Here is a 22,412-nt window from a genome sequence, read left to right as displayed (position 1 = left end):
TGGGCTCGAGGAAATACAAACTGAAATCAAGATTACCAGGAGACATATCAATAACCTCAGATATGCAGATGACACCACCCTTATGGCAGAAAGTGAGTAGAACTAAAGAGCCTCTTGATGAAATTGAAAGAGGAGAGTGAAAAAGTTGGCTTGAAACTCAACATTCAGGAGACTAAGATCATGGCATCTGGTCCTATGACTTCATGGCAAATAGTTGGGGAAACAGTGGAAACAGGGCTCCAAAATTACAGCAGATGGTGATTGCAGCCATGACATTAAAAGACGCTTGCCCCTTGGAAGGAAAGTTATGCGCAACGAAGACAGCATATTAAAAAGCAGTGACATCACTTTGCCAACAAAGCTCCGTCTAGTCAAGGCTATGGTTTTCTCAGTAGTCATGTGGATGTGAGAGTTGGACTGTAAAGAAAGCTAAGTGCCGGAGAATTGATCCTTTTGACCTGTGGTTTTGGAGAAGACTCTTGAAGACTCCCTTGGACTGCAAGGAGATCCAACCAGTCCATCTTAAAGGAGATCAGTCCTGGATGTTCGTTGGAAGGACTGATGTTGAAGCTGAAACTCCAATACTTTGGCCACCTGCTGCGAAGAGCTGACTCATTGGAAAAGACCCTGATGCTGGGAGGGATTGGGGGCAGAAGGAGAAGGGGATGCAAAGGATGAGATGGTTGGATGGCATCACCGACTGAATGGACATGAGTTTGGGTAAACTCCGGGAATTGGTGATGGATGAGGAGTCCTGGCGTGCTGAGGTTCATGGGGTCACAAAAAGTTGGAGACGACTGAGCAACTGAACTGAGCTGAGGATAAAAATTTGTTGTAAGTGTCATGCATTTAAGTTAAGTAAGAATCATGCTGTTGTTTTAATAAAACCTGTATAAACATAGGGTGTGGAGAAGGCAATGGCACCCCACTCTAGGACTCTTGCCTGGAAAATCCCATGAATGGAGGAGCCTGGTAGGCTGTGTTCCATGGGGTCGTGAAGAATCAGACACGACGGAGTGACTTCACTTTCACTTTACACTTTCACGCATTGGAGAAGGAAATGGCAACCCACTCCAGGATTCTTGCCTGGAACATCCCATGGACTGAGGGGCCTGGTGGGCTACAGTCCATGGGGTCGCAAAGAGTCGGACACAGCTGAGCGACTGAGGAGTTAAACAAAATTGCCTGTAGTGCTGCCGTGTTTGCATTTACCGTCCACACCATCATCCAATGAGCAGGAAGGATATAGTCCCAATCCTTCTCAGCCAGTAAGTAACTGGAAGAGATTATTAGTGGTAACAAGAATTAGTATTGTAACAAGGAAAAGGAGTGTTTGAAGAATCAGTTAATGTTGGGGTCTGAGTGAATGAATCATATTGAGAAGTCTATAATTGATAATATGACAAATAGGGCCACCAGTACAGATTATTGAGAAATAATCTATTTTAGAACTGAATGATAGCTTAAGGGTTTGTAGTGTGATTCAGTGCCAGTTTGAGATAATTATCTCTTGGTCTGTATACATGACCATTATTGTTGGAGCTAAGCTAATGGTGAAGGCATATGAGATAATCTTACATATAGAGGGTATGTGGTGGTTTTATAAATGTTAGTGCTTGTTATTATGATCGATGATATAAATAGTGAGGCTAGAGTGAAAGAGGTTAATTTAATTTATTACTTTTATTTGGAGTTGCACCAATTATTTGGTTCCTAACACCAATGAAGAGTTTGAAAAAGCCATGCTGTTCGTCATGGGAGTGTGGAATCAGCAATTCTTATATACTTCTGTGGTAAATAAGAAGGTATTGTCTTCTCTTACTAGATTCACAATCAAGTGTTTCATTTCTAAACTAGATATACAGTATAGGGGGCCTAGAATGATTTTTGGGTTTAAGCATAAGAGTAGAAGAGGTAGGAAGGGTAATGATATGAGAGCATTTTCTCATGTAAAAGATGGAGAGATACAGTTTATGTGGTGTGTGTATTTGCCTCACTGTGTTGTAATGAGTATATATAAAGAGTATAGGGCAGCAATTACTATTTGAATTCCTATTAAAATAATTGCAATATTTGATCACGAGAAGCATATTACTACAAATAGCTCTCCAATCAAGTTAATAGTTGGAGTTAGGGCTAGGTTTGTTTAACTTGCTGGTAATCATCAGGTTGCTATTAGTAGGAGGAACATTTGTAGGCTTTAGGCTAGGATTATTGTTTGGTGATGGACCTGGTAATTTGAATTTGCCAGGCAGAATGATACAGAGGACGTAAGACTATGGGCAATTATTAGGGCTGTGGCTCCTATACAAGTTCAAGGTGTTCGGGTAAGGATAGCAAAATGCTATGTGGCTGACAGAAGAGTATGCAGTGAGTGATTTTAGGTCTGTCTGGCATAAGCAAATTGAGCTGGTTATAATTATGCCTCATAAGGACAATAGAATGTGTGGATACCCTATGAAGTCTGTTAGTGGGTTTCAAATTATTGTAATTTGTAATTCGTAGTATACCATAGCATCCAAAGTTTAGTAGTGCTGGCAGCATAGCCAGAACTATGAAGCCTGCAATAGGGGCCTCTTCATGTGCTTTAGGTAGTCAAAGGTGGAGGCCATAAAATGGTATTTTTACTATTAAGGCAACTATGCATACTAGCCATATGAAACCATTGGATCAAGAGTTGGATAGTGATTGGGCTCAGCATTAGAATATTTAAAGATCCTACTGCATTTTGAATGTTGACAAGTATTCCTAAGAGGGGGAGAGAACTAACTAGGGTATAAAATAAATAGAGACCTGCGTTAACATGTTCTGCTTGATTTCCTCTTTGGGTAATGATGATGAGTGTTGAAACTAGTGTTGCTCCAAATAGAATATATAAAAGAATTAATTTTATGGTAGTAAATGTTATAATTAAAGTAAATATAATATGACTAGCAGTGATAATATTTTTTTTTTTTTTCTGATAGAGATTCTTTTAATACGTGGTGTTGACTATTAGCATAAGGGGTCATAACCATGTAATTAAAATCAGTGGTGGTGTCCATAGGGAGTGGGAGAAAACTATTGAGAAAATGAGGCTGTTATCATTGATTAAGGAGTAGTAGGCTTGTAAGTCTAATTAGTAGGTTTTGTGTGGTAGTGTTAATTCAGATTAACCTGGTGATCAGGTCAGTGGTATTGTTGCTGATCAAAATCTTGGCCTTCTGTGCCTGCTGAAGCTGAATAAAAGAACATGGAGACTGAGTCTGGAGGAAATAGAAAGCTGGCTCCAATTCTCAGCCGGCAGGGAGGGGAACCCAGCAGGCTCATGCCTCAAGACCTGTGCCTGGCCCCTTGAGGAGTCTAGGGGCTCATAGAAGGAAGGGTTCACAGTCAGGAGGCAGTATGATAAACAAAGGGGATAGGACTTTGAATTCTTCCTCTTGCATTTATTCACAGTCGCATCAGTTCAGTTCAGTTGCTCATTCATGTCTGACTGATGATAGGAAAGACTGAAGGCGGGAGGAGAAGGGGATGACAGAGGATGAGATGGTTGGATGGCCTCACCGACTCAATGGACACGGATTTGAGTAAACTCCGGGAGTTGGTGATGCACAGGGAGCCCTGGTGTGCTGCAGTCCTTGGGGTCGTGAAGAGTTGGACTCGACTGAGCGACTGGACTGAACTGAAACCACTCCAGTAGATTCTTCCAAGTGTGTAGCCCAGAGCATTCTGCCTGAAGGAGTTGAGATCACACAGGTAAAACGTGTAACAGCTCACAGGGTGCTCAGGACTGTGGAACTGACAGCCCTCCCTTGGCAGCCACGACCCTGAGCAGCGATGAGAGCCTCGCCCCTTTGTGGTCCCAGGGAGAAGGAAGCTGATTGGCCTGCTGGCCAGTCCGAGCCACTGCTGGGAGGGCCCTGTCTACCCTGACCCCTGGAGCGGCCCAGAGGGCCCACTCTCTCAGGCCCCACCGAGCCCCTGCCCCAAACCCATGTGGAGAGTCCTTCCAGGCTACTGTGACAGGAATCTGTAGTGGGAACTCAGCAGAAAGCCGGGAGGCCAGCCAGGACCTTCCTTCACCGAGGACATGACATCGCCAGGTACACTGAGGTCACACAGGTGGCGGGGAGGATGTTTCAGATCGTGGTCTGTGCTGAGAAGGACACAGGACTCGGGGAGGCAGGGGCTGACGGGCGGCGAGTCCAGAGAGGCGCCTTCTTGGAGGAGGGGGGATGCTCAGACAGAACTGCATCTGGGCCCGGAGCTCCATCGGGCCGGCCGGTGGGTGAGGAGGACAAGGCCGGGGCTCAGCCCCAGAAGCGGTGCATCTGGCCTCTGGTAGAGTTTCTGACCCCCAAGGACTGGGGTTATTGTCTGTCTCCTCACGGCTGTCCCGTGCCTGGAACACGACATGGACAGAGGCAGGTGCTAAGCAAATATCTGTGAATGAGTGGACGGTCCGAGTGTGGAGATGCATAGGACAGGCGCATCAGGCTGCAGAGTGGGGGTTAAGTAGATTAGGAGGCCGAGATGGGAGAGAGACATACAGGGTTTCTGAGTCTGGACTCCCAGCCCCCTTGGGCTCAGCTCCACCCAAGCCCGTCTGTTCCCAAGACACTCTGTTTTTTTATGGTACATTCCCTCTGGCCTTCACTCACCTGCGTGTCCTGCCCTGCATGACTTAAAAGCAGCTCCAAGTCTGTTCCTACCACCTGTGCCTGAAGCCTCTTTATGCTTAAGCTGGGGGATCCCAAGGGCGCCCCCTGAGAAGGGGCCCCTTCCCTGCCTGGGGACGGGTACATCTTGTCTGTGCCGTAGACTCTGCTCTCCACAGTTGTCTGCCTGTTCGGGTGTCTGCCTGATCCAGGGCTGGGAGTGTTCATGGATCAGTGTGTCCCCACTGATTCTAGCAATCTGCCAGGCTGAGTCCTGCTGGCCTGCATCGTGACACTGTCATTTACTGGTGACACATGGCCCACCCTGGAGCACCTCTGACAACATGTCCACTGGTCTCAGCTGGACCTTGCTGTTGGGCCGGGAGCCAGATGGTCAGTGCTACTGGTGCCTGTGGACATGGCTGCCATCACAAGCCTTCTCCTTGGGGCTCAGCGGCTGAGCCATCAGGGCGTGTGCAGAACGCGCTGCAGACCGGCACAGGGGGTCAGTGCTGGGCCTCAGCCAGAGAGCGGAGGCACCGACGTGGGGCCTGCCCTCCATTAGGGCACTTTCTGGCCTCCTGGGCTCTGTTTTGTCCGACCTTCGAGGAATGGGCAGAGCTTTTGTGCTCATCCTGGCCCACCCGCTCCAGAGCTGCCCTCACAGACCTCCCCTGCATTGGAATCTGACCAGTACATTCCTGGTCCCAGCACCAAGCCAGGGCGTCCCGGGGCCCCTTCAGTTAAGGGGTCAGGGGAAGCAGAGCTGCTTTGTTTTGAGGTGGAGGGGGAGTCGTGTGGGTATAGTTCGCATTTCCTCCAGCGACAGTTGTGGCTTACGGCGCCCAGGGCTCCCAGTCAGCCTGTGGGCCACTGTGGGACCCCGTCTCCTGTTGGTCCCTCTTCTGAATGGTTGGTCCATGTTCAGACTGCTCGGCACTTGGTGCTCCTGGGTTGAGTGTCTATTGTAATTGGCTAGGGTCTGTTTTTTTTTTTTTTTTAATCAGTATTTTTTTTTTTTTTTTTGGAAGTATAGCTGGTTTACATGTGTCAATTTCTGCTGCATAGCTCAGTGATACACTTATACACACATATACATTCTTTTTAAAAATATTTTTTATAGTTTATCATTGGATACTGAGTATGGTTCTCTGCTATGCAGCAGGGCCTTCTTTAACCATTCTACTTAAAAAAGCTATATCTGCTGACCCCAGCCTCCCAGTCTATCCCTGCACCGCCCCCTCCTCCTTGGAGAGAACCAGTCTGTTCCCTCTGTCCCTGAGTCTATTTCTGTTTCATGAGTGTGCGCTCAGTTGTTCAGTTTTGTCTGACTCTTTGTGACCCCATGGAGTGTAGCCCACTAGGCTCTTCTGTCCATGGGATTCTCCAGGCAAGAATTCACCACTGGGAGAGTGCATGCTTCTGGTCACTATGGCCTGTCACAGACCTCTCAGAACCATCCACTGGGTAAGTGCAGGCTCGTGGTCACTCTGGTCTCTCACAGACCTCTCAGAGGCCATCCGCTGGGTGAATGCATGCTTGTCATCACTCTGGTTTGTCACAGACCTCTCAGAGGCCATCCACTGTGTGAATGCATGCTTGTGGTCACTCTGGTCTGTCACTGACCTCTCAGAGGCTGTCTGCTGTGAGCACAGGCTCATGGTTGCTTTAGTCTGTCACAGACCTCTCAGAAGACATCTGCTGGGTGAATGTGGGCTCCTGGTCACTCTAGTCGGTCACTGACCTCTCAGAGGCTGTATGCTGTGAGTACAGGCTCAGGGTTGCTTTAGTCTGTCACAGACCTCTCAGAAGACATCTGCTGCGTGAATGTGGGCTCCTGGTCACTCTGGTCAGTCACAGACCTATCAGAGGCCATCTGCTGGGTAAATGCAGGCTCGTGGGCACTCTACTGTGTCACAGACCTCCCAGAGGCCATCTGCTGGGTGAGTTCAGGCTTGTAATCACTATGGCCCGTCACAGACCTCTCAGAGGCCATCCGCTGGGTGAGTGCAGGCTTGTGGTCACTCTGGTCTAACACAGACCTGTCAGAGGCCATCCACTGGGTGAGTGCAGGCTTGTGATCACTCTGGTCTGTGACAGACCTGTCAGAGTCTGTCCGCTGGCTGAATGAATGCTTGTGGTCACTCTTGTCTGTCACAGGCCTCTCAGAGGCTGTCTGCTGTGAGTACAGGCTCGTGGTTGCTTTAGTCTGTCAAGGACCTCTCATAAGCCATCTGCTGGGTGAATGTGGGCTCCTGGTCACTCTGGCCTGTCACAGATCTATCAGAGACCATCTGCTGGATGAATGTACGATTGTGGTCACTCTGGTCTGTCACAGACCTGTTAGAGTCTGTCTGATGTGAGTACAGGCCGGTGGTTGCTTCAGTATGTCACGGACCTCTCAGAAGTCATCTGCTGGGTGAATGTGGGCTCCTGGTCACTCTGGTGCACAGTTTCCACAGGGCTGTCGAGAGGCACTGTGTGGCTGCCCCGGCTGCGGGCCACTTATTGCACTCTTGCTGTCCCCAAGCTACGTCTGGAGAAGGCTAATCCCAAAGAAGCTACTTTCAGACTTCAGCTCACAGCCCAGGAACTAGCCTTCCAGCCTAAGCAGGTCACTCGGGGTTTCCTGTGTTAATGCTCACAGCTCACACCCCATAGAGAGTGGGCCAGATCTGGGGACACATGTCCTCTACTGCTAAAAGTGACATTAGACTGTGTTCCCAGGGATGGACCAGTAGGGGCGATGGGAGAATGTCTGTCATACCTGCTTGGAGGCACTGTGCCCCCAGCCCCTGCCTTCTCCCCACTCAGGTACAGAATGTGGGAGAGCAGGAGGGGGAACCTGGGTCCCAGTGAGACCCTCTCAGCAAAGCTGGACCTGGGGCAGGCTTGGAGGGTGTGACTGAGAGTTTGCTAGACAGGACTCCACATTTAGAGGGCCTCCTGCAGTGTAGGTTTCAGGGCTAAATAGCAACTAAGTGCAGAACATGTTGGCTGAGCTGACGAATGTGGATCCTGCAGGCTGAACGCTGAGCCCTGAACGTTGCAAGGTTGTCTGGAGTCACAGGATGTGCTTGCTCTCTCTGCTGAGATGATCTCAATGGGGACCCAGGTTCCCCCTCCTACTGTCTAGAAGCCATCAAACTGAAGCCACTTCTCATGGTGAGCTCTGAGGAACCTCAGGAAAGGAAAGAATACCTGCTTTCCAGCATCCATCAGACTCAGCCACTCCCCACTATGATCCCCGAGGAAATTCAGGAAGGAGAAGTCAGGATACTGGTCCCAGGTGGTAAGGTGTGTATCAAAGGGGATGATTTCAGTGAGATGGCTGCTGCATCTTCCCACACATAGAAAAGTGCTATGTTCCATAACTTTAGATGCTGCCACCTGGTTTTGAAGTCCTAAAAGATTTGTACTGTATAAAACAACTCTCAACACCTGTATTATAATATTACTATGTCTATCCATATGAAGTAGAGACTTTCCAAAGGACATCAAAGACAAATCTCAACATTCAGCACACTGGCACCAGTGGTGGGCACTCCCCAAAAGATGCAACTAGTGGGGCAATTAGAAACCTCATCACCCCTTTTCCCATAAGATTGTAGAATGGACGCTGACACTGGTGAATTGTTACGGGGAAGAACAACATCTGACTCCATATTGAATGTTTTCCTTTAACCTTAGCTTCCTGTTGGCCTGTTTGCTACAGGGATACTGTCCATACATAAAGGCCTGCCTCAGGAAACCCCGCCCCTCTGCCTCTGTCCAGGACCTGTCCCCCTGTGGATGGCTACAGCAGGGAGAAAGTAACACATCTCCCTCATAGGCTGGCCATTCCAGATATTTGCCAGATTAGTGGACTTTTTACTTTATTTCCTCACCTCCCAGCTCTGTGTTCTATGAAAGACACTGGCATCCAGACGCTGACAAGATGGTTTCTTGGAGATATTAGTTGGTTATCTTCTCAGTCTGCCAGCTTTCCAAGTAAAGGCATATTCCTTTCCTCATCACCTCACCTCTGGTTTGTCACCCTCTTGTGAGCTGAGCAGAGCGAGCTTGGACTTGGTAACAATCCCACATGCATTGCAGTCAAAAAATCAAAACATAAAATGGAAGCAATATTGTAACAAATTCAATAAAGACACTGAAAATGGACCATATAAAAAGATCTGAAACCAAAAACCAGAAGGAACTCAGTGGTTGTCTGAAATATTTAGAAAGCAGTTAGAACCCCTCTTGCCCATACCACATGAAGCCACACTGGACAGTTAGGCCTTGTCCATTCAGTGCACCCTCTCCAGAACCCATCTGGAGGTGCTCTGCCCCCAATGCCCTCCTGGGTCTCAGGAGTAGAAGAAACACAACCTATGGGGTCTCCTCTGTGGTCCAGGGGAGCATCACATCAGCCACCCTGTCTCCATGCCCGTAATAAATAAGGAGGGTTGTAAGCAAGTGGGCAAGTGATGCTGTGGGCACCTGGACTGCCTCATCCTTGTGAGATTTGGTATGAAGACAACACAAAAGGAGAACCAGCCAAGAAGGATCCAGGGAGCAGTGAACCCCTCTTCACCAGGACCCTGTGAGACCCAAGATTCACTCTGCACACCCTGCTCTGACTTTTGGGAACTGGCCTTTGCCATTCTCTGGGCAGGAGGTGGGAAGGTCAACAGGGTCTCTCTTCCACCTCCTGAGACCCAGGTGGGCACTGGGGGCATCAGCCCTCCACCTGGGGTCCAGAGAGGGTATCCTGAATGCACAGGGCCTAACCGTTCAGTGAGGCCGGCCCTCGTCCACAGTGCACTGACCTGCTGCAGGGTCTTGGGTTCCCTGGCATCCAGCTCACCCATCGCCAATCCCAGCTTGGTGTCTTGGGGGCCCCTTACTGGCGGGCACCCAGCAGGTGAAAGCTGCATGCCCAGCGAGAAGGAGGAGAACCTGTTGGGGCAGGGGTCCAGCATGGAGTGTCCAAGGCCCCTCTGCTCCCCCAGGAACACCAACTCCGCCTGCCGTGGGTTATCTCCTCTTCAGTATGTGTCTTTGCGGCTGATGTTGCCAAACACCTTCCTCTGGAAGAGAAGGCTCCATGACCGTGGAAGGGGTGGAGGTGAGGGGGTGCTGTATCCCTAAACCCAGAGAGCTTCAGAACTAACTCCCCTGAGCCCTGAACGTACTGCCTGTTACGTCTGTACCAACCGAGGCCAAGATCCAGGCAGATTCTCTGTGGAAACACTTTTCTGTCCAACAAGAGAGGTCTTGTTAACCCACAGCTGAACCCTGAGACGTGGGATGTGCTGTAACTGTGGAGACTGCAGGGAAGGTGTTTGAGAGGCTTCTTCCCAGGCGGATCGCCTGAGTCCCCTGGAGTTACTGGGCCCAGAGGCGGAGCACTCTTGCTTCTCTCCTTGCTGCAGGCCAGACGGTGCCCCCAACCACACAGCCCGACTCCTCCACCTCCCTGAGTTCAACAGAAACCCCCAGTCACGAGGCCAAAGCACAGTCTTCTTGGTGAGCAGAGCAGAGGCCGGTGAGATGGCTGGTGGAGGATGAAAACTTCTTTGTAGAGGAAAAACATGGACGTGTCTTCCCGTGTGTGGTGGCCATATGCTGCAGTAATTGATGTTCCCCACACATTTATGGATGGGTTTTAGTTTCTGTATTTTCAAAATTTCTTTCTTTTTTTTTTTTTTTTTTAAACAGCTGCATACTATGAGAAAATTTTTGCAATCATCCATGAGTACTTGCAAAATAAGATCTTATTTTATTTTCCTTTTCCTAAAATGTTGCAGTTTTTTATGGTGACAGATGAACTGCCTCTTACTTTAAGTATTCATTTAATTGGCTGCGCTAGGTCTTAGCTGTGGCATGCAGGGCCTTCAGTTGCAGCATGTGGGAAATAGTGCCCTGACCAGGGATTGAACGTGGCCCCTTTTGTTGGGAGCTCATAATCCTAGGCTCTGGATAAGCAGAGAATGCTGCAGTCTCCTACTTAAAGCAAGGTTATTTATTTATTTTCAGCTTGCGGGGTCTTCGCTTCTGTGCGGGCTTGTCTCCTGCTGTCGGGCGTGGGGGCTGCTCTCTCGTTTCTGTGCTGAACTTCTCCCTGTGGCGGCTGCTCTGTTTTGGAAGCAGAGACTCTAGGCTCCTGGGCTGCAGTAGTTGTGAACGGACTTAGTTGCTCCACGGCACGTGGGGTCTTCCAAGATCAGAGATTGAACCCGTGTCTCCTGCATTGGCAGGTGGATTCTTAACCACAGCACCACCAAGGGAGTGATTCCCCTCCCTGCTTCCTGCCAACATCCCATTTTAAAAAAAGGCTATAAATAATCTGTTTAGTAAGTTTTCAGGAGTCTGAGCTCTGAGGTCAGCGTCTGGGTGTCATTCTCCCAAAGCCATCTTGGCTTCAGATACTGGCTGGGCTCATGAGTCCAGTAAGCAGGGCAGGTCTGGTGTCTGAAGACAGGCTTGGCCTCTGGAGCTCTGCCCTCACCGACTCACCCAGGGTCCCCGAGCCCTGGCAGCCAAGCAGAGCCGCGTGCAGGCGTGGCTGGTACAGCCATGGGGCCGCCGTGGTCAGGGTGGAGCATGCAGCAGAGGCAGCTGGCTGTCCGTTCTGTGACTGCTGGCGTCCTGTGTGCCCATGGAGGGCAGTCATGGTGTCAGGTGGGGCCTGGCCGCTGTCCTGGGGATAGGATGGGACGTCAGATAGCTCGCAACCCCACTCCCCATCTCCCAGCTCCGCTTCAGATCATGGCTTGTGGCTGCTGGCAGCTCCCTGGGCTGGGAGGCTGTGTAAAGCACCAGCCTCCTTTCTCAAGGTCACCTGAGATCCCCAGCTCTGGGGTCACACATCATCTGTGCCACCATCCAGGACATCCCACTTCTGTGAGGGAGGGCCTGTGTGGGGCTGTGGGTGATGGGGGATTTGGGGGTGTTGTTGGCTGGCCCCCGGAGTCAGCTTTTTGGGGGGAGGGGAGTGGAGAGGAGGGGAGGGAGAAGGTTTGACCTGCTCAGGGTTCCAGGGGATTCCAGGCCCAGCTCTGGTGGGAGGTGCAGTTGAGACGCCCCTGCAGGTTTCTGGATTCCCACCGTTTTTCAGTTGAAGCCCCTCTGCCTACACCACCCCTAACTCTCCCTCCCATGGCCCCGGCCTGAAGCCACAGAAGATGGGGAGTTTATGTGGCTTCCCTTACTGTAGGGAAACCAAGCCACAGACAAACGCGTTCCTTTAAGAAAGCATAGAAGCCGGAAAATAATAGTGGGTGGTTATCACTGACGCGGTTCATGTAGAGACGCTTCACAAGCCTGGAACATGGAGGGAACTGAGGGCTGTTGCCCCGAGTCCTGGACTTCGCACCCTCCGTCCCCCGCCCCGTGGCCCACTCTCCCCTTGGTGTCTTCTGGTGGCCAGGCGGACTTCAGCCTCCTGAACCCCTTCTGGAAGGATCAGGCCAGGGCAGAGGTCATTCACAGAGGAGAGGGTGTGGTCGAACTTAAGATCCCCATTGCCCCCACTCTGTGTTGGAGCTCACTTCCGGGTCTGAGCAAGCGTGGCTTTCTGTAGCTGTCCCCACCCTCACTCACCCAGGGTGGGGGGCTTTGTGTCCAACTTGTCCCCTCGTGCAGCCCGGTCACCCCAGGACCCGTGCTGTGTGTGCATCTGCTCTGCTCACAGCTCACCCCAGGGCCCATCAGACTTCACTCATGAAAGGGAAGTGTAAGGACGAACTATTCCATGGTTAACAAAATCAAGGCGCGACAGCCTTGCCCAGAGCGTACGGGCACAGGTACGAGGCCAACGCATAGAGAAACCGCGGTGTGGGATTCAAGGACCCTCTGTGTGGCGGGGGGATGGGGGCGGACAGGGATTTCCTGCAAACGTGGCTCCAGGCTCTGTTCTCGGCAGGGGGGACGACTGTGGGCACTGCCTGTCTGTGGAGGGGCCCTGGAGCTGCCCAGCTCAGCAGGAACGGCAGGGCTGGGAAGGGAGGTCGCCCTCCCTTAGCACCCCTGACCTCACAGCCCCTATCAGGGCACCCCACTGCCTAAACAGCCCCTTCCTCGTTTAGCTCTGTAGACCTGGAAGGTGTGGGGGCTGGAGGACGTGCAGGAAAGAAATTCTGTAAAGAAATTATCCGTCTATTAAAAAATTAAAAAATTAAGAAAAAAACACAAAGGACAGCAAAGGTGTTGGCTTGCATTCTCAGCCAGCCTCTGCCAGATTCCGCCTGTGCTTCTGCATCAGACCAAAAGGCTGGTGCTCCCACCTCGTATCACAGATTAATAGAGAGAGAATAGAGACACAGAGAGGTTGAGCATCTTGCCCAGCTCACATAGCTGCTGAGGGCAGCGCTGAGAACTGGACCCCTGTGGTCGACTCTGGAGTCCAGATGCTGTGATGACCCTGAGGGAGTGGCAGAGACCAGATGGCCCATGCTGAGCCAGACACGCACTCACACACACACATGTGCACGTGGCCTTCACCTTTGCGGCTACAGAAGTCAGAGGGAACCAGAAGGCCACCAGGAGAGACCAAAGGAGAGTCAGGGACTATAAGGAGGAGAAGCCACACTTCCCAGGAGGCCGCGGAATCCCTTCCCTGGTGAGTCTGTCTCAAACCTGGACACAGAGATTCCTCTCCCTGGACCCAGGATTGACTGTCCAGTGACCTAACTGAGTTGGCTCCAGAATGATGCCTTCCCAGGGGTTCAGCTATGACTGGACTCCACTCCTGTCAGTGATAAGGGGGGAATGAGTACATAGTCTGGACTTCAGATTTGTTTGGAGACGAAATTTATTAGGAATACAAACAATCACCAAGGCAATTGGCATGAACATCTCCAGAACACTTAAGAAACCCTCTGCTGTTTATCTACCTCCTCTCCTGTCACGAAAGTGGAAGGTCTATTTAAGAAGTAATTCTGTGTTTATCACACTCTTTCTTTAAAATATTTATTATATATTTATTTATTCAGCTGTGCTGTGTCTTAGTTGCAGCCTGTGGGAGCTAGTTCCCCAATCAGGTATTGAACGTGGGTCTCTGCATTGGGGTCTTGACCCCTGGACTAACTGGGAAGTCTCTCCTCATACTCTTGGTGACAGTAACGGGTTACAGCCCTCCTCTGAGGCCCCCTTAGAGCTGAGGCATGGGGTGTCTGCAGTAATCCTCCTGTGGCTAAGGTGTGGTTTGTTGGTCATGACTCACTCACACTCCCTACAAACATAGGGCTACTCCCCTGTGTGTGTCTTCTGGTGTCTGATGAGGGCTGACTTCTGACTGAAGTTTCGCCCACACTCCCCGCAAATGTAGGGCTTCTCCCCTGTGTGTGGCCTCTTGTGTGAAATGAGATGGGTCTTCTGACTGAAGCTTCGCCCACAATCCCCACAAACATAGGGCTTCTCCCCTGTGTGTATCCTCTCATGTGTGATAAGGACTGACTTATCGCTGAAGCTTCGCCCACACTCCCCACAAACATAGGACTTCTCCCCTGTGTGTGTGTCCTCTCGTGTGTGCTGAGACTTGACCTGTCCTTGGAGACTTGTCCACACTCTCCGTACGTGAACCTCATAATCCTCGAGACCCCTGCCCCCGTTAGCAATGTGCCTGTTTCCTCTGGATTCAGTTTCTGGCTTGTGCTGGGCTCGTCTTTCATTCTCTCATGCACCCAAGAACCCCCCATTTGTCCTCCGGGTGAGTAGGTAGAGGCCCTTGAAATCCTCTTCAGCCTTATGCTTTTCAGCAATTGTTGGGCCCTGTTCTTGGCCTCCTGACCCTCAGGTTTGTCACACGGGCTGTGTGGATCTGAAAATCGCTGATTTTGATTGCCTGGGCAGGGATCCTCTGGTTGGAGGAGTTTTCTTTCAGATGGTCTAAGGAGAGTCTGAGAGGGGTGCCTGCATTGGGTGTGTTGGCTGAGGAATTTCTGACAGGAGAAGGCCAGAGAGCAGGAGGCATATGGGTGGATCTTGGGCTTCGGTTCTGCTGAAAGAGGAAGCTTTTGGTCAGGTAGCTGGTTTGACATGGTCAGGCCTGCCTCACTAATTATCTAAGTGTTGACAGTGTATGATTTGTCTCCCATTGGATGTCTCTTTATTGTCCACATTTCCACTCCACTCTTATTCTCTACATCTACAGAAATTCAGGAAGTTGGTGTCAGGGGCCTTTTCTACATATCACCCAGCTAGGGACCTTCCAGCAGCATCAGAGGCAGCACCTCTCCTGATAGAGGCGGATCTGCAGGGACGTTCCCTGCGTCTAAGTGTCTGAAATGTCATGTCACAGTGGCCACAGGTATTTACCCTACTGAGGGATAATACTTGATGACTTAGGTGGAATCTCCTGCGTGGCTCCCTGTGAGGGGAAAGGGTCTATTAAGTTAGGGACGCCTGTCCTGGAGCTCTCTGCATGTGGGAGGCAGCACAGGGGGTGGTTACAGCGGGTGTGGGTAAATCTGACTTTGTGGCTCCTTGTTCAAATAGCAGCCTTTGTGCCGATTGCTGCAGGAAGTGGGTTTGAGACTGGATGAGACCAAGAGGCCCAGATCCCACTGACTACAGGTCTCTGGCCCCTGTGTCCCAAACAGGTTCACAAATTGCTCCTCTCTCCATTTCCAATAAATCATAAAATAAATGCATATCCTTTCTCCAGCCTCACCAGTACTAATACCTCATTTATTTCATTCAGTCTTAGTCCATTTAACATGCACTAGGAAGCCCTACTTAAAAATACATCTCCAGTCAGACTCTTCACATCCACATTCCCAGGCATCTTTAGCCAGCCCACTCTCCCCTCATGTCTGGCAATGAACTCACCTCTGAGGGGACTCCCCTCTGATGTCTCGTCCCGAAAATGACCCAAAGCTTCATCTTAGAACAGAGAACATGATGCTTGCAGCTGAAAGCCTCGCGGTTGTTCTGTGTCACCCAGGAGGACCCCTGGGTTCTGCACGTGGACACAGGCCCTGAGGCTTCCGTGTCCCGTCCAGCCTCCTTGTCTCTGTGTGTGCTTCCTCCTACGACCCCTGGCATGGCCTCTCTTCCCAGCCATGGGGCTGTTGCACTGGCAGCTTCCCTGCCCAGAATCCTTCCCCATGGGTGTTATCTCTGCACAGACCCCGCCACACCGTTCTGCACCACACCCCACCCTCTGCTCATGCTGATCCGAGGCACGTTCCCTGCGCTGGTTTTCCTCAGAGTACCAGCCCCTGTCTGATGTGAAGCCCCTGCTGCCCCTGAGCAGTGGTTCTGTCTGTTTCGGTGCGTGGAGCCCCGTCTAGCACAGAGCATGAACTCACATGACAACAAACTGGAACAGTAACTGAATGCACATCACTGTGCATGTGTCGCTTAGAAATGGGAGGAAATGAGGAAGAAAAGATAGGGGCAAAGAGCTGGTAGATGCTAGAAATGTTGCTTTTTGCTTCTAAGCCTTTCAGCAGAAGGCGATGTTACACATTTTTTTTTGCATGAAATATTAAAAATTAGAAATAACATTTTTAATATAATAATTTCTCCTAACAATCATATGAAAAGAATCAAATTCTGAGGCATTTTAATGGCAACTCAACTGACTTTACACTGGATCGGACTCTGCTTCAAAATTGGACCACGGAGGCTCCCAGGATGGGGTCGGTGCTGAAAGAGGGCTGACACTCACCTCTCCCGGTCACAAGCTCACTCTTTCCTTGGCTGTTACTCTTGATGCCAAGGTCCTGATCATACTCGTCCCCGTAACAGACCAGCAGCTCACAGCCCGACCTGACCACCTGGCAGGTTCGGTAGAAGATCTGCCCGTGATACTGGAAGGCCACCAGGTTCTGCTCCTCATTGTCCCGGGCACAGTTCACATACCTGGGGTAGAGGATGGGAAAGGGAAAGAAACCTCAGGTGATGAGTGCCCTCCACTCTCCGACCATGCCCAGCTCCTTGCCTTCCGCCTCTGAGGCCGCCCCTCATGTGGACCTTCTGTCCAAACCTTCGGGCAGGCCATGTGAATTCTCATGCTTTTCTCTCCTTTCCTAATTAGCCATTTTTCCAGAGCCCAGTTCCAGACTCATCTCCACCTGGACTGTCCTTGAGGCTGGTGACATCCAGCTCCTCTAAACTCTGAATTAAGTTATTTCATCCATAGGACTTGGTGCTCCTTGTCTAACACACAACCCTCAGCACTCAACCCAGCCTGCCTTCTCTCCTGAGGATTTCTCCCATCTCCCCACGTGTATCCAGGGTCCTATTCGCTTGCATACCCCCTCCCACAGAAACTTGGAGACAGCTCTGATATAGCTTGAAACACGGAACAGGAATTGTTTGTTCACTGTCTGCCTACCCTGATGAAAGGAGAGGACCTCAGACAATGGCCCCACTCAGGGCCATCCTGCCTCCCATTCCTTCCAAGGCCTCAGGGCCCACTTCTCACTGGAACCACGCCTGAGGAGGTTGTTGCCAACATAGTGTCAAGGTCTCCTGTGTTAGTTTATCCTGGCACTGTGCAGTTACTGAAAGATAGAAAAACTAAGGTTACTTTTCCTAAAATCAGTCGGCTAATGTCTGTCTGCAGTATGTTCTCCAAAAGGACATGGGTTGTGTGATCTGCTTCAGTAACGAAGTTCATTGTCTAAACTGAAACATAAAGTGCATGGTAAGTGTCCATTAAATGAGTTAAAGTGTCCCTGGTGAATCTAGACTCCTGAAGTTGCTTTCAAGTCCACCAGTTTTGTTCAGCATATAGACTTGTATCTTGACGGCACATGCCATACTTTTATTTCCTTCTTTCTAGTGTCTTTTGAAATGAAAGAGCATGATATGGAGGGAAAAGAGGAAAGAAGATGTGAATGCTATTGACGGAGCCGGGTTGAGAAGGAAAGGGGTGTGGGATAGAGGGAGTCTCAGTATCTACATACTGCAGACTCACTGCACTCACCTCATCCAGTTGGCCCAAGACGTGTCGTTTCCATCCACATACTCGTAGCGGTTTCTCCCTTTGGTGATCTGAGTGTCAGAGAATGAGTTACAAGCTTTCCTCTTTCTTTTATTTTTTCTTGGTAGGAAGATATAGAAGAGCTATTTCCCTCTGTAGTCATTGGTGCTTTTCAGCCTGCATGGATTCACCTGCCAGTCGGACCACACGGTAAGCCCCTTACTCATCATTCCAAGTCTGAGTCTCTTGGTTCATTGAAGGCAAGGGCTCCACAAGGGAGGAGTAACTTCTGTGTTTCTGTACTACTGTGTTCCCACCTCTCCTCTGACCTTTAGATAGAGGTCCTGTGTGTGTGTACATTGTGGTCCCACATCTCCTGTGACTTTTAGATAGAGGTCCTGAGTGCCTGTACACTGTGGTCCCACATCTCCTCGGACCTTTAGATAGAGGTCCTGAGTGTCTTTACACCGTGTTCCCACCTTTCCCCTGATCTTTAGATAGAGATCCTGAGTGTCTCTACACTGTGGTCCCACCTCTCCTCTGGTCTTCAGATAGAGGTCCTGAGTGTCTGTACACTGTGTTCCCACCTCTCCTCTGACCTTTAGGTAGAGATCCTGAGTGTCTCTACGCTGTGTTCCCGCCTCTCCCCTCATCTTTAGATAGAGGTCCTGAGTGTCTCTACACTGTGGTCCCGCCTCTCCCCTGATCGTTAGATAGAGGTCCTGAGTGTCTCTACACTGTGGTCCCACCTCTCCTCTGATCTTTAGATAGAGGTCCTGAGTTTCTGTAGACTATGTTCCTACCTCTCCTCTGACCCTTAGATGGAAGTCCTGTGTTCACGCCCAGGGCACACAGTACACAGGGCTGACTGTTTCATTTCCGACTGTGTTATCACCATCTGCATCCTCGCATGTAGACATGAAGTAGCCCCCACCACATACAAGTTATTAGAAGCCAGAGGGGAGGGAAACAGGTGCTTCTCACCAGCCAGGCGTATCCACTGTTGGCGACCTCTTCATTGTCTGTGATCTTGCCCTCATGGGGCCAAAGTGCAGGCCCAACGGCAGATCTGATGCCTCCTTCCACACTCCAAGCCCAGCATCAGGGATGCCCGACAATCTGATGTTTAACCTAGGGGGCAGAGTGAGGGCTGAGTGGTTGGCATGCCCCTTTTCCACTGCACAGTCCTTTACAAAGGTTGGGGGCCCATGGGCAGCAAAGCTGTCGGTGAAGAAGTTCTGACACTCCTCACAATCTGGAGGTGAGAACAGGGAATGAGAGGAGGTATAGCGATGTTGCTGGTCGTAACGACCTTCAGAAAGAACTGAGGCATTCATGGCATTTGGCCTTGATCCTGCACCCCAAGTCATAGAGGAATGGGATGGCCGGGGGCCAAATGGTGGGGTGAGGTTAGTGGGCCAAGGACTCCTAGCCGCTTCTCCATGAGTGGGCCAGCAGGGTCACTCACAGAGGTAGTCGTCATCCTGGGGCTCGCTGACCTCTTGGTACACGTGGCCCTTTCTTTCCCGTAGACTGTACCTCCTCACTCCAATCTCCTTTCTTCTGAGTTCTAAGATGGATAACAGAAACTCAGCAAGGCTGGCGGGGTCTGGGGAGTTAGTCACTGTTTTATCACAAAGTATGAGATCTCCTACCTGTCCATCTATACACTTTGTGAAAACGTTCTTACATGTATTTTTCAAACTTTTACTTTTGTAATATTATGTTTTAATGTTACATTATTTATTTCTTGGCCACGCTGCATGGCTTGTGGGATCTTAGTTCCCTGACCAGGAATGGAACCCACAGCTCCTGCAGTGGAAGCGTGGAGTCTTAACCACTTAACCCCCAGGAAGTCCCTCCTCTATACTTTGTTTCTTCTCCCTTTAACTACTGGTTCAGGAGACTGAGGCTCCAATGACCACAGGTGTCCAGTTCAGTGATAGTGTACTGCACTTCCCATTAGTAGGTTTAATTTTCCAACCTTCCTACTTAGGAAATAGTTCACCGACACATCTACTCAGAAAATATATGATAAGGGCACATGACATGTAAGGCACTGAGCAGAGGTCTGGGCATAAACACTAACAAAGCATGGTCCCCATCATCACAGCTGGGTTTATCAATCTACTTGTAGGTGTCAGACTTTTGCATTTAATGTAAGGCTTTCAAGCACTGTATGAGTATGTATCCTTATCTTCACTTTACCGATAGCAATCAGGACCTCAGAAAATGTATAAGATTTTCCCAAGGCCCCAGTACTAACTTCAGCTCTCAGATCAGTCCACCTTAAACCCCCACCTACCCAAAGTCCATGCCACACACCTAGGTCATACTTATTAGTTTTTCTACAGGGATTAGAGGAATTAATTAGAGGAACTCTCCAAATTTTGTCTTACCGACTTTTTGTCTGGGGTGCTGTCCAGGGGTCCTTGCTTTTCTGTGATGGGGCACTGGTTTCTGAGCCTGCTTGGAGCCACTTGTCTTCAGTGATTTTGCTGCTCCCGGCAATTCCTTCAAACTAGATTCCTTACTTAATGGTGCCGTGGACATTCTCTTCCATGTGAGTAAAAGACAACATGCATTTCTTTAGTTCTTTAGGATTTTATGAAGTGTTTTGACATGCACGACTTTAGTTAATACTTTGACAATTCTTGGAAATACCTGATTTTTTTTTTTTTTTTTTGGGGGGGGGGGGGCGGGGTTGTCTGAACACTGGAGTGTAACAAAAGGACCTAGTTGGATAGTGAATCAAAACTAGAATTCATATCTTAAGGTTCTTCCCCTTCAACTTTCTGCATAAAATTGAGAGCAAGGCAGGGAGAATAGCTGGAGGTTAGGGAAAGAAGAGGGTAAGTGCTCGTAGAGAGATCCGGGGTGTTTCTGTTAATTTGTGGCCCTTTGGTGGACGAGGAAGTATGGAAAATTACAGAGGGGAAAAACCACATGTGGAAAATAAAGTGACAAAGCAGTGAGATTAAGAGGAGAAAAGATGATCGGCAGAAACACATTTAGACAATAAAGAAAAAGAGATGAAAGTTGCAGGTTGCCATGTCCTAGAGACAATGGTTGGAATTAAAGTAGCTGGTCTCATCAGTTCTCCTTGAACAAGGCTGTATGACTAGCTGGTTTTGCTCAGTTTCCTGATCCATTCATTGGTATACAGGCTAATTAGTAATATTATAGGGACATGAAATGTAATAACCTTCAACAAATTGTTTTGTGAGCTTTTTAATACAGTAAGAACATGATCGTACATCCCTGGTATCAATTTATTCCCTAAACTGCCAGTATATTTCAAGTGTAGCTCACAGATGTTATCTTCAGCATCCTTTGACCTTTCTACTCCTAGATGAATGCTTAAGTGTGGAGTCACTCATTCACAAAACATTCAGGCGGCCCTCAGGGGCTTTGAGGTGGGCCTGGACTTCTGAGAATGAATGGGTGTGGGCTAGGATCTCAAAGCTCACAACCCAGGGGCAGGCTAAACAAATGATTCCAAACAGGAGAGTTGCCTATTAGAGCTCAGAGGAGGAGCTGTTACTCCCTCCTACAGGAATGAGCATTTGAAATGATGCCCAGATGATGAGTTTCTACTCAAAAGTGGGTAATCTATGTGACGTCCTTCTGTTATTTTCTTATTTGTTGCTTTTCAGTCATAAACCTGAGGCTTCTCAGGGTGGCGAGTTGCTTCATCTTATTGGAGTGGGAGGCTCTGAGGTCGGGATCCTGTCTCCTTCTTCATCTTGGACTGTCCACTCTACAAACTGCCCAGCATGTCTTTAAGCTTCTTCATCTTGGACTGTCCACTATACAAACTGTCCAACATGTCCTTAAGCTTCCTTTAGTCAGATGTCTTAGCATATCCCTCCCTAGCACAGCATAAAAGAGCTGAGGTTGAATACATCACTCAGATGAATGATATAAAGATGTATGAATCAGCTTCATAGAACTATGGAAGTTTTAATCAGTGTGTAAGGGGTTTAGAGAATGTGCACTGGTTTAGAATGCACTACCTGTGATACTGTGATCTCAGACATATAATCAAATGTTTTTTACCTAATTTTTGGATCTATAATGGTGATAGCTATATACCTACTTATAGGTACTGTAGGACTGATTGAAGGTTTAAGTAAGTTCATTCACATAAAATGCTTGAAGTCTGAAATATTATGAAAATAATGTAACAATAGAACAGGATACTATGGTTGTTGTTCTTACTAACTGTAAAGATGGTGATGACATCAGGCAGTGTGCTAAAGATTCAGGGCAGGAAGGCAGCCGTCTCCAGGATCTCTGTGTTTTCTCCTATTCTCACCTGTGACTGGATCCATGAGGCGGATATTTTGGCAACAGGATTTGGGAAATACTCACCTTCTGGTGTTTACTGTGCTCCACTCTGAAGGCCATCGAGAAGGTTTACCTAAAAAATGATGAGGATCAGTGTTTTGGTTGGGAAATGTTTCCAAACTCTGAGTATTCTAATTAAGGACGCATAATCCTGAGCCAGAGAGTGACAAGGACAATGATTACCAAAGGAGGAATGGAAGATTATTTCTGTATCATCAACTTCTGTGTTTCCACTGGGAGCTTTACATAATTTTCTTAAAATTAAAAAAAAAAAAAAAAAAAAGAAACGTCATCTGTGCCTCATCTGATGTTCATAAAGTATCTAATCAATTTAGTAGCTTTCATGACAAAAGTACTCATCAATGTAGAGATACGAGGAAGTTACTGCAATATAATAAAGGTCATACATTGAAAGTCTACCTCTAACATCCTAGTCATCAGTGAAAAGCTGAAAACTTCAACAATTAAGAAAAAAAGGCAAGGATGCCCGTTATCAACATTTC

At 49.0% G+C, this 22,412-nt stretch overlaps 1 pseudogene; it reads right to left on the bottom strand.

Annotated features, from left to right (window-relative positions):
• The window catches only part of LOC133053556 (histone-lysine N-methyltransferase PRDM7-like), a 53,352-nt pseudogene extending 33,240 nt beyond the window's left edge, over positions 1-20,112 (bottom strand).
• Positions 20,113-22,412: the final 2,300 nt, after the last annotated feature.

The sequence above is a fragment of the Dama dama genome, chromosome Y (assembly GCF_033118175.1).
Source record: "Dama dama isolate Ldn47 chromosome Y, ASM3311817v1, whole genome shotgun sequence".
NCBI classification, from domain to species: domain Eukaryota; kingdom Metazoa; phylum Chordata; class Mammalia; order Artiodactyla; family Cervidae; genus Dama; species Dama dama.
The sequence above is the reverse complement of the archived record's forward strand: the minus strand, read 5'-3'. Positions and strand labels throughout refer to the sequence as shown.